Source organism: Phoenix dactylifera, chromosome 10 (genome assembly GCF_051530095.1).
Source record: "Phoenix dactylifera cultivar Ajwa chromosome 10, Ajwa_hap1_PhDact_Kaust_v1.1, whole genome shotgun sequence".
NCBI lineage: Eukaryota > Viridiplantae > Streptophyta > Magnoliopsida > Arecales > Arecaceae > Phoenix > Phoenix dactylifera.
In genome coordinates this window covers 17,526,016-17,544,489 of record NC_143199.1, presented here as the reverse complement: position 1 = coordinate 17,544,489, position 18,474 = coordinate 17,526,016, and the positions used below count along the sequence as shown (strand labels likewise).

The window sequence follows — 18,474 nt, the reverse complement described above, 5'->3', positions numbered from 1 at the left end:
ATTTTTAGGTGCACTACTCAAGTTTACAAGTGTTTACTACAGTTTATTAAAGCCTGATCCATCAAATTTTCAGAATACCTCATGTTGTCTAAATTTGTCAAAAATGGTTCGCATATAAAGAAGGAGCTATCAAGCCCAGCTAAACATCCAAAGTACACAGAGTTCCAAATTAATGGAGTCAAACCAGCCATTACCACATGTCACTGGGTTCAGTCCAACCAACCTTATTCATGCTTATTTTTATTTTTAAACAAATATGATGATTACAATAGTCCAACCCCCTTAGGCTCTAGCAAGGTCCATGTAGCGAGTTTTCGGCCAATGACTCCTGATCCAGTTGGCTCAAAGCATTAGGTGAAACACCCCTCGGGCTTAATTACTCGAACCAGACTACGCCACGAGGTTAGACTTGTTATCTCCTCTCTTTTTTTTTTCTTTTTTTTTTTTTTTGGAATAGAGAAGGTAAACTGAACCATATAATGTGACTGTATCGTGACTATAGGTCAACCAAGGTTGGAACATAAGACACTTAGATGATCTAGCCGGGGTATTCAACCTCTATCTTTATGTGAAAACCAAATCATGAACCTTATAGTACGGACAAGGATACTCGTACTTCTTTTACAGATATGGCTTAATAAAAATGCATTAAACAAATGTGAACTCCTGAGGCCTTCCTATAATCATTAAGTACATGTGCGGAGATCTAATAATAGATCTCTGATCAGTCATAGTATGCATGTGTTCCTTACTTTAATAGTTGCACAAACTCAATGCATGTGCATTTGCAATAAATCAAATACAAAAACATGTTTTTTTTTTTATTTTAATCAAAATATTTCCCTCCCCCCAACTTAAACATTGCATTGTCCTCAATGTAATAGATACAAGAAAACTATATACGAGAGACAAGTAGAGAAAATAATATTGGAGAGAAGAGGAATACCTTGAGCTGCTGATATCCAGAAAATAAGACCTACAAAACTAGAAAAATAATTCTGACTAATATACACATACCTTTGCCTTCATGTTCAGTCATAAGAAGGCTCCCCCAAGGAAAAGGAATCCTCTTCATTTGAAAAATTCTCAAGAAAAGGTTTTAACCTGTGTCCATTTACCTTAAAAATTCTACCATCCCGTGGATTCTCAATCTCTACTGCCCCATGTGAAAAAACAGTTTTTATGATGTAGGGACCTGTCCATCTTGATCGTAACTTACCAGGAAACAGATGTAAGCGGAAATCATATAAAAGAACTTTTTGCAAAGGTTCAAAAGATTTTTTCAAAATTGATTTATCATGTAAGATCTTCATTCGTTCTTTGCAAATTTTAGCATTATCATAAGCATCTCTGCGAATCTCATTAAGCTCGTTCAATTGTAATTTTCTAGCTAGACCGGCATCTTGTAAATCAAAATTCAATTTTCTAATTGCCCAATACGATTTATGTTCTATTTATACGGGCAAATGACACGCTTTTCCGTAGACTAGCCGGTAGGGAGACATGCCAAGATTGGTTTTGTATGCAGTACGATAAGCCCATAATGCATCTGATAGTTTCAAGGACCAATCTTTCCGTGATGGGTTCACCGTTTTTTCTAAAATACGCTTGATTTCCCTATTGGCTAATTCTACTTGGCCACTAGTTTGCGGGTGATATGGGGTAGCAACTCTGTGGGTGACACCATACTTTTTTAATAATGTCTCAAAAGGCTTATTACAAAAGTGTTTTCCACCGTCACTGATTATAACCTTAGGCATCCCAAATCGTGAAAAAATATTTTTTTTAAAAAACTTCAGGACAGGTTTGTGATCATTGGTCCTACAAGCGACAGCTCTATCCATTTGGAAACATACTCGACACCGACTAAAATGTACTCATATCCAAAAGATGGTGGGAATGGCCCCATAAAATCGATGCCCCAACAATCGAAAATTTCGATAATAGTAATGGGTTGAAGAGGCATCATTTGCCTACGAGTTAGACTTCCAATACGTTGACATGGATCACATGTCCTGCAGAACTCGTGGGCATCTTTGAACATAGTAGGCCAATAGAAACCACATTGCAAGACCTTTGCAACAGTTTTCTTAGAGGCAAAGTGTCCACCGCAAGCATCAGTATAGCAGAAAGAAAGTACGCTTTGTATATCATGATCCGGTATGCATCGTCTAAAAATTTGATCGTTGCAATATTTAAATAAATAGGGTTCGTCATAGTAATAATTCTTTACTTCGCGCAAGAAAATTTTTCTATCTGTCGACCCCCAATGTTCTGGCATCCGGTTTGTAACAAGAAAATTTACAATATCTGCATACCATGGCATACTAGAAAGTACAAACAACTGCTCTTCAGAGAATGAGTCCTTGATGGAAAATTGTGGCACTGAATCATGAAAAACTAATCGTGATAAATGGTCAGCAACCACATTCTCTACTCCTTTTTTATCTTTAATAGTGATGTCAAATTCTTGGAGTAAAAGTATCCATCGTATTAAGCGTGGTTTGGCCTCTTTCTTATCCAACAAATATTTTAGCGCTGCATGGTCTGTGAAGATAACAATAGGAGCACCAAGGATATAAGAGCGAAATTTATCTAAGGCAAATACTACTGCAAGCAATTCCTTCTCGGTGGTGGTGTAATTCATTTGAGCATCGTTTAAGGTTTTGCTTGCATAGTAAATGACATATGGCTTATTATCCTTGCGTTGTCCTAAGACAGCTCCTATTGCATAGTCGCTAGCGTCGCACATAATTTCAAAAGGAAATGACCAATCGGGTGGTCGAACGATGGGTGCAGTGCTAAGCATAGACTTTAACTTCTCGAATGCCTCCTGACAGGTTTCAGTCCAATTGAACGGTGTATCAAGGGATAGGAGGTTACATAATGGTCGAGCTATGACACTAAAGTCCTTGATGAACCTCCTATAGAATCCGGCATGACCCAAAAATGATCTAACATCTCTAACCATCTTGGGTGCAGGTAGCTTAGCAATTAAATCAGTCTTAGCTCTATCTACTTCCATGCCCTTCGATGAAACAATATGTCCTAAGACAATTCCTTTTGGCACCATGAAGTGGCATTTCTCCCAATTCAGTATCAAATTCTTTTCTATACATCGTGCTAAGACTGCTTGTAAATGTGACAAGCAATCATCAAATGAGTCACCAAAAATGGAGAAGTCATCCATGAACACTTCCAAAAATTTTTCGTTCATGTCTTCAAAAATGCTGAGCATGCATCTTTGAAATGTTGCGGGTGCATTACACAACCCAAATGGCATTCGTCGGAAAGCAAATGTGCCAAAAGGACAAGTGAAGGTAGTCTTCTCTTGATCTTCTGGTGAAATTTCAATTTGATAATATTCCGAATAGCCATCAAGAAAACAATAGCAAGCATGCCCTGCAACTCTCTCCAATACTTGGTCTAGGAAGGGTAGAGGAAAGTGATCCTTTCGTGTGACCAAATTCAGCTTTCGGTAGTCAACACACATGCGCCAACTCGTCGGGACACGAGTTGGAACTAGTTCACCCTGTTCATTTTCTACTACCGTCAAACCCGATTTCTTAGGAACGACTTGAGTAGGGCTTACCCACTTGCTGTCAGAAATTGGGTAAATAATACCCACATCAAGCAACTTGAGGACTTCTGCCTTAACCACATCTCTCATTGTAGGATTTAACCTTCGTTGCATTTGTCTTGTGGTTTTGGCATTGTCCTCTAAATATATCCGGTGTGTGCAAATTAAGGGGCTAATTCCCTTCAAATCGGCAATAGACCACCCTAAAGCTCCTTTATGATTTCTTAGAACACCAAGTAATTTTCTTTCTTGGTCATGATTAAGATCAGACGAGATAATTATAGGGTAAGTGTCCTCGGGTCCAAGAAAGGCATACTTGAGTTCATTCGGTAAAGGTTTTAACTCGAGCTTAGGCACTTGCTCATGGGATGGTACTATTTTTGCTTCTCGAGGTGGCAACTGTTTAAATTTTTCTACTTTTGGTCTCCACCCATTGATCATCATGGCGTTCGAAAAATTCATACTAGGTTTGACCAACAAATCATCTTCATTGGTACCATTAGAACACCAATCAATTAAACTATCGTCGGATGGATCGTTAAATGCTTCAGCTAACAAGTATTCTTCTGCGATGGTTTCAACCCAATCAACCTCCTTACTCTCTTTGGAATCATTGGGTTGTTTGCACACATTAAAAATGTTCAGTTCTAAGGTCATATTACCGAAAGAAAGCTTCATGACGCCATTCCTACAATTAATCAATGCATTAGAAGTTAGTTGCAAGGAATGGACGTCCTAAAATGATCGGAATCTGAGACTGTGAGTTCGAAGCCGGATGTGTGTCCAATACGATAAAATCGACAGGAAAGTAGAACTTGTCTACTTGGACTAATACATCCTCGACAATCCCCCTTGGAATTTTAACTGACCTGTCAGCTAATTGCAAAGTGACGGAGGCTGGCTTCAACTCACCTAAACCAAGTTGCTCATATACAGAATATGGCAACAAATTCACACTTGCCCCTAAATCTAACAATGCTCGCTCTATCCTAAAGTCGCCTATGATGCATGAAATGGTTGGGCAACCTGGATCTTTATATTTAGGGAGAATATTGTGCTGCAAAATAGCACTCACATTTTCAGTTAAAAATGCCTTCTTCTTAACATTTAATCGACGTTTGACAGTACACAAGTTCTTCAAAAATTTGGCATATGAGGGTACTTGTTTGATTGCATCAAGAAGAGGTATGTTGATCTTTACTTGTTTAAAAAGCTCAAGAATTTCAGAATTAGGTTCGAGCTTTTGCAACGGCTTTAACCGTTGTGGAAAAGGTGGAGGAAAAGGACATTCAACTTTCTCGGTAGAAGTTGGAACCTCAACTTCTTCTTTGTTCCTTTCATCGACTTTGGGAGCATCGGAATTAGAAGTGACCTGCGGTCTCAATGGGACGGTTTGATCAATGACTTTCCCATTACGCAAAGTCATGATGCTTTTTGCATGTTCTGTATGCGAACTAGAGGGAGCCATATTATTACTACCGTGCACTTGTGGGTTAGGTTGAGGTTGAGCTGGAAGCTTACCCTTCTCTTGGGTACTTAGGACGGTAGTCAACATTGACAATTGGTTCCTTATATCTTCAAAATTTCGAGTATTTTGAGCATTGATATTAGCTTGACCTTGTAGAAAAGTTTGTATGGATTGCAAGGTATCCTCGATATTTGGCTTTTGAGAAGGTGATGGTGCATAAGTAGGATGTGCAGGTGGAGGAGCTGAATGGTGTGACTGTTGAGGATGATCGTTTTTCCACCTAAAGTTTGGATGATTCTTCCAATCAGGGTTATAGGTATTCGAGTATGGATCGTTATAAGGCTTTTGGTAGGAGTTCATAGCATTTGCTTGATCATGCAAGACTTCTTTGAATGCCGGTATGGTGGGACAATCTGTAGTAGTATGACCCGACATATCGCAGATACCACAACACTCGTTTCTAAGCTCTATAGTTTTGACAGGCTCAACCTTCCTAAGCTCAATTTCTTCTACCTTCCTAGTGAGGGCTGCCATTTTAGCGTGAAGATCATCCTCAGTTCTGAGGTTGTAAAGGCCTCCATGTACAGAGCTAGTAGGCTTAGGCAAAGACTTGTTGTTTCTATCCCCGTTATCCCAAAGTTGGGCAGTCTCAGCAAGGGAATCCAAATACTCCCATGCCTCATCAGGTTGTTTTTCTAAGAATCTACCATTGCACATGGTCTCTACAAACTGTTTCAACTGTGGAGATAAACCTTCATAAAAGAAGCTAATGGTTCTCCAAGTTTCGAATCCGTGATGAGGGCATGAGAGAAGAAGGTCTTTAAATCTTTCCCAACATTCATAAAATGTTTCATTATCTTTTTGTTGGAAATTGCTGATATGTCTTTTCAAAAAGTTAGTCCTTTGTGTGGGGAAGAACTTCTTTAAAAATTCTCTCTGCATATCTTGCCAATTTCTTATTGATCTAGGTCGCAAAGAGTTTAGCCATGTTTTGGCCTTATCCTTTAGAGAGAAAGGAAACAATGTCAACTTGAGGACATCCTCGGTGACGTTTGGCACTCTAAATGTAATACTCAATTCTTCAAAATCCTTTAAATGAAGATACGGACTTTCGGACTCTAACCCATGAAACTTGGGCAGCAATTGGATTACCCCTAGTTTGATGTCAAAATGTCCTACATTATCAGGAAAAATTATGCATGAAGGCTGACTAGTCCTAGCCGGTTGTAGGTATTGTCTTAGAGTCATAACATGGGGTTCTCGTTCTCGATTGTGGTGACTCCCCGCATCTTCATTTAAATCAGCCATCTCACAAGGTGTGAGATATTGAGAAGGAATTTCAGGGGTATGTCCTAAGGGATGATCTAAAGTTGTACGACTTAATCGACCGGTGTCGTCCCTATTCCACTTTAGCATGTAAAATATTTCCCTCTCTTTTTTTTTCTTTTTTTTTAAATATAAATACCAACTAAAGATACCCTAAAACGACACCCTAAAATAAAAATCTATTCACAATCAAAAATGCAACAAAACATTATACCTCAATTTTTAATATTTTTCTTAAATTTCTAGACAGCTCCTAACTGGTTTGAAGAGGACACCTAAGCCTCCAATCCGGTCTAATAAACCGAGTTGACCAGGTAAGCTCCCAGATAAGTGGAGGGGTCACGATGCGTTCGCAAAGGTCCCACTTAAAACCCACTTGCCTCGAACAGATGAACTGTCTCCCTTATAGGGACAAAGCTTGCCTAGACATCAACTAAGCCACAGAGCGAAATTGGTGCAACTTTCGGTGGTCTTCGTCCTATTGAGCTCGAATGTCCTTAAGGGCCAACGTCTAGTTGATTTTAGTTAAGCTTAGGATATTTATGCACTGGGGTGATTTTTGGGCTAAGGACGAGTGATGAAATCCCGACCTTATCTTTTTAAATGGGTTCAGCCCTTAGAATATTTTATGCTGATGCCTTATACTATATGCAACAATCAAGAGATTTTTTTTTAATGTTTTATGACATGACATTAAATTTCATTGAATAGGTGATCAAGCAAATTAATTATTTTTTTTTAAAATTTTATGAGTTGACGTTTGAAATTTGAATTCTGAAATTTGAAATTTGAAATTTGAAATTTTAGGTTTTTTTTCTTTTCTTTTTTTTTAGTTTTGAATAATCACCCTTGATCTTTTCTTAAAGTTTTTTTTTTCCTTAAATTTTCAATTAGCAACAAGGGTTAATGAGATATGATAATGATAAAATTCTGATTCTAAAAAAAATAAATGCTGAAAATTTAAAGTAGAAAGCAGCAAGGTTTCGTATTAATTTGATGGTCTTAAAAATGTCAGAATGTCAATCAGACCGTTCAGATTATCTAACAATGTGTCTTGCACTAGCTGACCAAATTTGAGTCAAATCAGACGGCTAATTTCTATGATATCAGAGTTTGATGCAAACTGTGCAGAGAATTAAAAATAGTAGTAAAGATGCAATTTTTTTTTTCAAAAAGAAAAATACTAACTACTAAGGTAAAAATTAAATCTAAAATTATACTAATAACTCAGCCGTTCCCCGGCAACGGCGCCAAAAACTTGTTGCTAAAATAAAACTGTTCTCCCAAGTGCAGGAGAATCGCACAAGTAGTATAACTCGGAAGTCCGAGGTCGATTTCTTAGGGAACGATTTATAGATTATAAGCATAATTTCTAGATGTAATTTTTAGTTGATTTTCAAAAATTAAAAGCAGAGGATTAATAGATAACTAAATAAAGATCAAAAATATAGAGAAGGCTAGGGATCCGGAATCCTCCTTGACAATATTGCTTTCAATATATAAACTCGGCGATTCTTGATTAAGGATTAATATGATAGATTTGTTCTAATCATGGAGTATACAATCTGAGAACACGAATTTAACATCCAAGTATTTATCGTGCCGGTTACGTCTACAACAAATCAAGCATTGAAATAATCCATGCATCAACATATATATAAACCATACAAGATCTTATCCAATAAATAAATAAGCAAGAATCCAAAACATACCAAGGGATATAAAACAATTAGAATAAAGGTTTAGAATTTACTTCAAAGATAGCAATACATCAAGGGTTCCTCCATCACCCTTCACCTAAAGGATTAGCCAGCCATCAACATCAAAGACCCTCCCCTGTTACTCCTCTCTCTATTCTTTTTTTTCTTTTTCTTTTTGGAAACAGGGCATCCCCTGTTTCCCTTTCTCTTTTTTTTTTCGTTTGAAGACTCTGCAGTAGCCCGACGCCACTCTTCTTCCTTCCCTATTTTTTTTTTCCTTTTTGGAAACAGGGCATACCCTGTTTCCTTCTTCTCTTTTCCCTCAACCGCGGAGGCCGGCCGCTCCTCTGTTCTTCTCCCCTTTTTATACACTCAAAATCCCTCAAATAACCTTCCAAGCAAATCAAAACGGACACTGGAATCTGGGATGCGGAAACGCTCGCTAACGGCTGGGAGGAACTGATGCTTGCTCACGGCTGGGATATTGCGGAGAAATGAAGCCGCGGACGCTTGGGACGCTTCACGGCTGGCTGGGACCATTCACGGGATGCTGGTGGTGCGAGCCGCTCACGAATGGCTGGAATGGAGGAAGAAGCGGGCGCTGATCTCGGCTGGGAGGTGTCACAGCCGGATCCGGCGTTGCGGAGGAGGCGGACGGCACGGTCGGCTGGGAAAGGGAAGTGGACAGACGCCATGGATCACGGCTGGGATGCAGTGAAGACGGGGTGAATGGAACTGGGAGGTAGTCACGGCCGGATCCGGCGCTGCGATGGAGAGACTCCTGGAAGGTAGAAGCGTGGATGCACGAATGGAGGGAGATCACCACGGACAGCTGGGTGTTGGGCTCGGGATGCTGAGTGGAAGCTCACGAACGGGGAAAGGAAATGATGCGGGATGCTGGGCGGCTTCACAGGCTCGGGCGGATGAAAAGGAGGCACAAAAACATCACGGACGGCTGGGAAAGGGAACGCCCAATTTTGAGAAGTCTCTGATTTGGAATCAGGAAATTGACTGTGGATGGCTGGATTGGGGGCCTGTACAACTGAAGATGAAGCGTGGATAGCCAACCAATACTTGAAATACTTCTCCAACTACACGTGATATTTCTTTATTTTGATCCCCAATGTGCTCTAGAAGCTGTGGCATGTAGACATGTATAGCTCCGGTGCAAGTGTGTTTGACCAGGTTCAATTATGCTCCTAACATCATCAGGCTTGGAGCCATGCCTTATCCCAAACTATACAAAATGCGCATTTAAACTCTTGATTTACAATAACCTATGCACCACAAAAATATAATATTAATGCAACACTTTTATCATTATTTATTAGCAATAATATTAATTTAAGTGATGTGTAAATCGCACTTTTGTGCTCTCATCAGTTGTGAGCTTGTAAAACAATCGTGCTGTAATTCTAGGATTATAGTGAAAATCCCAAGTGGAACTTGGAGAGTGGATGTTGGAGTAAGGGTAGCTCTGAACCACTATAAATCCTGTGTCTTTGCGATTTGCTCTTCTATTTATCTGCTTGTCATTAACTAACACTTCTGATTAAGCACAAATCGAATTTCAGGATTTTTAATTAAGCCCTATTCACCCCCCCCCCCCTCTTAGGCTGCCTACTGGGCAACAAGTGGTATCAGAGCAGGTGCTCTTTAGTGACTGTGTCTAAGTCCCTTCTAGAGTGAAAGATTCAATGGCAACCCACTTTGGATTAACCTCAAATGAAGGACAGTCAACCAATAGGCTACCCTTGTTCAATGGAACAAACTATACCTATTGGAAGGCAAGAATGAGAATATTCATTCAAGCCCAAGACTATGATATTTGGAGCATTATTATAAATAGATCTCACATTCCCACACACATTGTTGATAACACATTAATTCCCAAACTTGAAGAGGACTAGGATGAAAATGATAGAAGAAAGGCACAACTAAATGCTAAGGCTATGAATGTGCTTTATTGTGCCTTAGATGCAAATGAATTCAATCGAGTATCTACATGTAACTCCGCTAAGGAGATTTGGGATAGACTAGAAATCACTCATGAAGGCACAAATCAAGTCAAAGAGTCAAAAATTAACATGTTAGTGCATAAATACGAACTGTTTAAAATGGAACCTTCTGAAAAGATTACTTCCATGTTTACTAAATTTACTGATATCATTAATGGACTAAAAAGTCTTGGAAAAATGTACTCTAACAGTGATCTTGTCAGAAAGATTCTTCGCTCACTGCCATGCTCTTGGAAAGCCAAAGTGACAGTAATATAAGAAGCCAAGGACCTCAACATTCTTCCACTAGAAGAACTTCTTGGGTCGCTGATGACACATGAACTCACCATAAACCAACATCTTGAGGATGAGGATCCGAAGAGAAAAGAAATAGCATTTAAGGCCTCTAGCCAAAAGGAATGAGAGTGGTGATGAAGGAGAAGGTGAGAATGAGGATGATGATATTGCCCTCCTTGCAAAAAAAATCAGTAAGTTTATGAGGAGAAGAAAGATGAACTTCAAAAGAAATCCGATAGTAAGAGGTGAGATAGAAAAGGATAAGGATAAAGGAAAAGATCCCTTAGTGTGTTATGAGTGTAAGAGATCCAGACATTTCAGGTTAGATTGTCCGCTCTTGAAGAAATCGCAAAGGAAAAAGAAGAAGGCATTTGTTGCAATGTAGGAAGATAGCGACAAATCCTCATCTAAAGAAGAAGAACCCCAAGAAGTAGCCAACATTTGCCTTGTGGCTCAAGACAATGAGGTAAGCTCTAATACATCACCTAATTTCACATTCGATGAATTAAATAAAGCCTTCATTGAATTAGTTAGTGATTACAAGAAGCTTGGCATGAAAAATAAGGAGTTGAGAACTGAAAACAAAACTCTAAATGAACTATCTGAAAAATACAATGAAGAAAAACAATCTTTAACAATCGAAATAAAAATACAGGAATTAGAAAAGCAAGAGAAGGTCAAACAAAATGAAGAACTGCTAAAAGAGAATCAAAATCTTAGGAAGGAAGTAGATAAGTATAAGTTAATTACAGAAAAGTTCACTTGCAGCTCTGAAAAACTAGATATGATCCTAAATAGTCAAAGAGCTGTTTTTAACAAAGCCGGGCTAGGATTTAGGGCTAAAAAGGAACAAAAGCTTTTGAAGAATTTTTTTGTCAAAGCAACCAAGGCTGAATCTAATGAACCTACATGCTTCTATTGTGGTAAGCTTGGACATAAATCTTATGTATTTAACCATAGACAAATATCAAAGAAAAGCAACATAAAAAAAAATTTGGGTTCCAAAAGGATTCACTCACACTAACCATGAAGGACCCAAGAAGACTTGGGTACCTAAAGTTTGTTGATTCTCATTCAGGTATGTCTTGCGGCCAACCAAGCTAAAAGAAATTGGTATCTTGATAATGGCTGTTCAAGACACATGACCGGGGACAAGGATCAATTCATCACCCTCGAGTCAAAAGAAGGAGGAGTTGTAACCTTCGGTGACAATGGCCAAGGTCAAATCATTGGTATTGGTAAAATTCAGATCTCTCCTTCTATATTTATAGATAATATTTTATATGTAGATGGATTGAAGCAGAATCTAATTAGTATTAGTCAATTGTGTGATAAAGGTTTCAAAGTCACTTTTGAAGCCTCACTGTGCACCATAGCTAATTCAACAAATAATGACACTATTTTTGCAGGACACATGCATGGTAATGTTTATATGATAAACTTAGATGAATTTGTAAAAAGTAGTCAATGTCTAGTAGTCACAAATGCAAAAGACAATGAAACTAGTTAGTCATGGCATCGTAAGTTAGGACATGCAAGTATAGACTTAATCTCCAAATTGATTAACAAGGAACTAGTTAAAAGAATACCTAAGATGAACTAAAGAGACAGAGTATGTAGGGCCTGTCAACTAAGAAAACAAACAAGAAGTTCATTCAAGTCTAAGAATGATGTGTCAACTTCTAGGCCCTTAGAATTGCTTCATATGGATCTTTTCGGACCAACTAGGACCAATAGCTTAGGAGGAAAGAAATATGGCTTTGTAATAGTGGATGACTTCACTAGGTACACATGGGTAATGTTTCTAGCACATAAAGATGAAACCTTTCCGGTCTTTCTAAAATTCTATAGGAAAGTCACAAATGAAAAGAGAACAACCATTATCTCAATAAGAAGTGATCATGGGACTGAATTCGAAAATCATCTTTTAGAGATATTTTGTGACGAAAACGGGATTAACCACACCTTCTCAACTCCTAGAACACCTCAACAAAATGAGGTAGTAGAAAGAAAAAATAGAACTCTAGTAGATATGGCCCGTACTATGCTATGTGAGGGAAATCTTCCAAGATACTTATGGGCTGAAGCAGTAAACACAGCATGCTATATTCTAAATAGAGTCTCCATCAGACCAATTCTTAAGAAAACTGCCTATGAGCTTTGGAAAGGCAAAATACCAAATATTAGTCACTTTCATGAGTTTGGTTGTATATGCTACATACACAATAATGATAAAGACAATTTAGGAAAGTTTGATAAAAAAATCAAATGATGTAATATTTCTAGGTTACTCATCAACCAGCAAGGCCTATAGGGTATTTAATAAAAGAACACTTGTTGTTGAGGAATCAGTACATGTAATTTTTGATGAGAATTCTAGTCATTCACTTAGGATGGATGAACCTGAAGATGGCACAGAAATTCTGAAAAATAAGACTGAAAGAATTACTCTTGAAGATTCATCCAATACCAACAATAAAGAGGATCATGAATAAGCTGAGATTGAAGTAGTTGAAGAACTAGATCATAATCTACCTAAGGAGTGGAGATATGCAACTAGCCACCCTAAGGAACTAATCATAGGTGATCCAGCACATAAAATTAAGACAAGGGCATCTCTTAGAAATGCAAAAGTAGATGCAAATTGGGTAAATGCAATGCAAGAAGAATTGAACCAGTTTACAAGAAACAATTTTTGGGAATTAATTGAAAGACCTAAGAATTATCCTATAATAGGTACAAAATGGATTTTCAGAAATAAGTTAGATGAAAATGGTACTGTTATAAGAAACAAGGCTAGGCTCGTAGCAAAGGCATATAATCAAGAAGAAGGAATTGACTTTGATGAAACCTTTGCTCCGGTAACTAGATTAGAAGCCATTAGACTGTTACTTGCTTTTGCCACTTCTATGGACTTCAAACTTTATCAAATGGATGTCAAAAGTGCCTTTCTAAATGGTATATAACTGAAGAGGTGTATGTAGAACAATCTCCAGGATTTGAAGATCATAAATACTCTAATCATGTGTTTAAACTTAATAAGGCACTCTATGAACTAAAACATGCTCCAAGAGCATGGTATAAAAGATTAAGTAAATTTTTATTAGAAAACAAATTCACTAGAGGACATGTTGATATTACTCTATTTCTGAAAAGGAAAGATAAGTTCATGTTGATAGTACAAATCTATGTTGATGACATTATATTTGGAGCTACCAACAATAATTTATGTCAAGAATTTGCAAAATTAATGCAGAGTGAATTTGAAATGAACATGATGGGTGAACTGAATTTCTTCCTTGGCTTACAAATCAAACAACTAAAGGATGGAATATTTATTAATTAAGCCAAATATATCAAAGAAATGTTAAGAAATTTTGATCTGGAAATTAATAAATCCATAGGCACACCCATGAGTCCATCATGCAAATTAGACAGAGATGAAGCAGGCAAGAGTGTAGATCAAAAGCTCTATAGAGGCATGATTGGATCTCTCTTGTATCTTACAGCAAGTAGGCCAAATATTATGTTTAGTGTATGCATGTGTGTCAGATTTCAATTAAATCCAAAAGAGTCACACCTACTTGCAGTTAAAAAAATTTTTAAATATCTAGTTGGAACTCAACATATAGGGTTAAGGTACTCAAAAGACTCTAGCTTGAAATTAATAGGATACACAGATGCGGACTTTGCAGGATGTAAATTAGATAGAAAAAGCACAAGCGGCACATGTCAACTTCTAAGTGAAAACTTAATTTTATGGTTTAGTAAAAAGCAAAATTCGATTGCATTATCAACGGCGGAACCTGAATATATAGCAGCCGAAAGTTGTTGTGCTCAAATTTTATGGATTAAACAACAATTAGAAGATTATGGGATCAAGCAAACAAAAATACCCATTAATTGTGATAATACAAGTACTATAAATTTATCTAAGAATCCAATTCAACACTCAAGGACTAAACACATTGAAATACGACACCATTTCTTAAGGGATCATGTCTCAAATGAAGACATATCAATTGATTTTGTATGCATCGATGATCAATTAGCCGATACAAAACCCTTAAGTGAAGATAGATTTAGTACTCTTCGAAGAAAATTGGGAGTAATTGACCCCTTTCAATGATCATGTTTTCACTTTCCTAAAATCCATTCCTTCTTGATCTAACTCTCAATCAAAATGGCACATTCATGACTATTTAAAAGTTAAAAATCAATCAAACCAATTTTAGATCCTTTGGATTAAGCTCTATAGATGGTTTGAAGAAGGGCAGACCTCGAGCCGACTCGAGAAGAATTCGAGTCGACTCGCGTGCGAGTCATCTCTGACCACTGCATGAGACGTCTCGAGGTCGGAGCTCACAGTGCCCTATTTTTGCCAAGCCGTCTCGAACATTTGCGGGAGACGTCTCGAAGAAAATTGACTAAGTCGAGTCATCTCGACCCTTGCGGGAGACATCTCGAGTTCAAATCGACGTCTTTTTACGTACCCGAGTTGTCTCTTCATTCATCTTTTCTTGGGCACTCCACTTGAAGCCTTCTCTGTCCCCGATCTTAGGATCATACCATACTTCTAAAACCCTAGGTTCACCTCCAAGGTAAGGTCTCTATGGCTCCCAAGAGATCCACCGACTCACGCGGAAAGCGTTCAATCATGGCAAACGAGTCGGAGCGACGGTCGAAAGCAAGGAATGAGCCAAATCCTTCCATGGCTCCTTCCTCTCCTAGACCTGAGATCCATCGCTCGTGCGACACGAGGACAGTCTCGACCGGTAGAAAGGTCAACTTCCAATTTCTCTCTCGCGAGGGATTTAGCCTAGGAAATCATCTTAAAGCCCTTGGTCTAGAACTTCTCTATTCTCTGAACGTTCCTACGTACCCAAGCCTAGTTAGGGAATTTTTTAGTACTGTGGCAAAGGGGGACAATGCCCTGGTAGGATAGGTAAAAAATGTTAAAGTAGTTATAACCGAAGCCCTACTTTCCAGACTATTTTGTCTCCCCAATACAAGGCCTTCACCTTCCTCTTATCCCGATAGGGCAGAAGCACTAAGGACAATCTTAGGACGAGAGCCCATTCACCCAATGGAGGAAGTTTTCGCAAATCAGCTCTCAGCTGAAATGCGACTGCTTCTCAGCATCATAGGTCGGATCCTCTTCCCCAAAACGGAAAGATTTGACTTCATCTCTGAAAGAGACCTAGCAGTCATGTATCACACACGAACTGCCATTGAACTTCGCTAGGTTGATGTACCTCCACATTCTAGAGCCCGTGTCCAAGAAGAAAACCACTTTACCCTATGGCATAGCCTTCACCTTTATTTTTAGGGAATTTAGAGTTCCTATATCTAGAGAGGATACTTCTTGTGAGCTACGAAACACTGATTATGTAGACAAGAAGACCTTTCAAAGAATCAGGTTTGTAAAGTTGGAAAATGGTTGGGTTAGAAAGCCTGGTCACACCACAAAAACTTCTTCCTCCAGAGCTTCAACTTCACCACCACTTCCTCCTTCACCTCCTCCTCCTACTTCGGCCACAGAACAAACCCCCTACTCAGATTCCTCCACCCACATTGAGTGATGATCAGCTGCGAAGGATGGCCTCCTTCATGGTTGATGAGATGGTCTCTCGAGGCCTGCAAGGTGGAGGATCTTCCTCGGCGATCACACCCTCTCCAGTGGTTCACACCCAGTCAGTTAATGAGATAAAAGCAAAACTGTCAAGTCTCTGGTGCCTTCTTCAAGCTCAGTATCAAAGATTTCTAGATATAGAAGAAAACACACAGAGCTTACAAATATCCGTCCAAAGAGATGTGGAGAAACTAAATGAGAATGCCGAGAAACTTGCCAACTTACTGCTAGAGGACCTGCACAAGCACACTGAGACGATAAGTCAATTTAGCAAGTCTCAGCGGTTGGAGAGCTCCGAGATTCTCAAAAGTCTTGGAGATATCCTCACGGCAGTCACCCATCTTCTCGAAAATCAACCTGGGCCCTCCTCAAGAATTCAACCCCTATGAATTAGCTTATGTATAGGAGAAAATGTATGCAACTTTTTGATGAATCACAAATATATACACTTTTTTGATGAAATGAAATGCTCAATTTCTTATCAGTCTTTTAAAATTGCTGCTCTCTTCTATTATATTTTGTTGATGACAAAAAGAGGGAGAAGAGTTAGGAAAACAAGGACTAAGTAAGACTAAGAAAAACTAGTAAAGAATGCACAAATTTAGGGGGAGCCAAGTGAAGTTAAATACAAAGTAAACGATGCTTACACAAATTGAGGACTCATAATGGCTAAACAATAAAATTTACATACAATTCCGAGTGACAGGGGGAGCATTATAATATTGAAGTTTATTGCTCACACCTTTCATCTCTTGGATACATTAAAAAATGAGCATCCATTCCTGATTGAATTTACTTATGCAATTTATACTTGGTTGAAAACACTCAATGTTTTGTCATCATCAAAAAGGGGGAGATTGCTGAGTAATTGACTAATCCCTAACTTGGTTTTGATGTGCCAAAACATTTTGAGTGTATTCTTTGTTGGACTAACGTTTTTAAACAAGTATCTTTAGGATAACGACGCTACAACTTCAAAAGGATAACTTAGAAATGGTTCATGGATCTTAGAAACAAGCGTTGAAACCATTCAAGCATTTTTCAGAGTTCGAGTCGACTCCCAGGAAGTTCGAGTCGACTCCGGCACAAGCATAGGATATTGACACACCTTCGAGCCATTTCCAGAAAGCGCGAGTCGACTCTCTCAGAAAGACAGAAAGAAGTAATCCCGATCGCAAAGCGCGAGTCGACTCGAGTCAAGCGTGAGCCATCTCCCATTCTTCAGACAAAGCACGAGACGACTCCCGACAGTCACGAGACGACTCTCTCAGGAAGATAGAAAGAGTATTTTCAAGTCGCACAGCGCGAGTCAACTCGAGTCAAGCGCGAGTCGTCTTCTATCCCGCGGATGAAGCACATGTTGCCTCTTCACTAAGTACGGGACGTCTTTCTCAGACAGACAGAAAGTTTGTTTTTAACGGACAAAGATGCGAGGCGACTACCGAACCACGCGAGCCGACTCCAACAAAAAAATTGATCGATAACCCGACAGAAGAATTTCCAGCAAGTGCCGACCCCAAACTCATACGAGACGTCTCCCACTTTAGTCGAGCCGACTCTTGGATGGGCGAGATGTCCCAGTTTCAACGGACCTTTTTGTCAGTAATGACAGGCGCGACAAAATGGCTAGTTTTTGGATATAACGGCTAGTTTTTTTTTAAAACTAAGCTATAAAAAGACACATTCAAAGCGAAACAAAGTGTAGAACGAAAAATCCAAACAAAGAGGTAAAGCATATGATATTGAAACAAAGGCTCAAAGGATATTCACAAAAAAATCGGAAGAAAGCAAGTCCTCATCAAGAATCCAATCTTTCTCTACATCAGAGCCATAATAGAAGGATCCTACACTGCTGGTTGATCTGGGAAAGGATCCAGAAGAAAAGAAGCAACATCTCGATCGGCCAAAATCATCCGAGAAGCTTCTCTTTTCCTTATTCATTTGAACTATTTTATCTGCTTTCTTAGAAGCTTGTATTTATACATTTATTCTCTTATTTGGGTGTAAGGGTATAGATTGTAGTTGGTAATCCGGGAAAAACCAACTGGGTTACATTGTGAGCCCGTGAAAATAGTCGGAGTGGTTCTAGTTGGTGAGCCTGTGAAAACCAACCGAGTTCGTTGTGATCTCGTAAAACAACAAGTTAGGTTGTGAGCTTGTAAAACAACAGTACTGTAATTCTAGGATTATAGTAAAAATCCCAAGTGGAACTTGGGGAGTAGACGTAGGAGCAAGGGTAGCTCCAAACCACTATAAATCCTGTGTCTTTGCGATTTGCTTTTCTATTTATTTGCTTGTCATTAACTAACACCTCTGATTAAGCACAAATCGAATTTTAGGATTTTTAATTAAGCCCCAAATCACCCCCCCCCCCTCTTGGGCTGCCTACTGGGCAAAAAAATACAAGTTTTATTTTAATGTCATATTATGAATTGTCAATTATGTGCAATGTCATTATTTTAATTTGATGTCTA

The 18,474-nt window shown here is 38.7% G+C and overlaps 1 non-coding gene and 1 pseudogene across 1 annotated transcript; one reads left to right on the top strand and one right to left on the bottom strand.

Annotated features, from left to right (window-relative positions):
- Window positions 1-502: 502 nt before the first annotated feature.
- LOC149752704 (uncharacterized) lies at window positions 503-7,525 on the bottom strand (annotated as a pseudogene).
- LOC120104907 (small nucleolar RNA R71) lies at window positions 5,836-5,944 on the top strand. The gene has a single exon (XR_005507262.1). It is a non-coding gene; the product is annotated as a small nucleolar RNA R71 (small nucleolar RNA).
- Window positions 7,526-18,474: the final 10,949 nt, after the last annotated feature.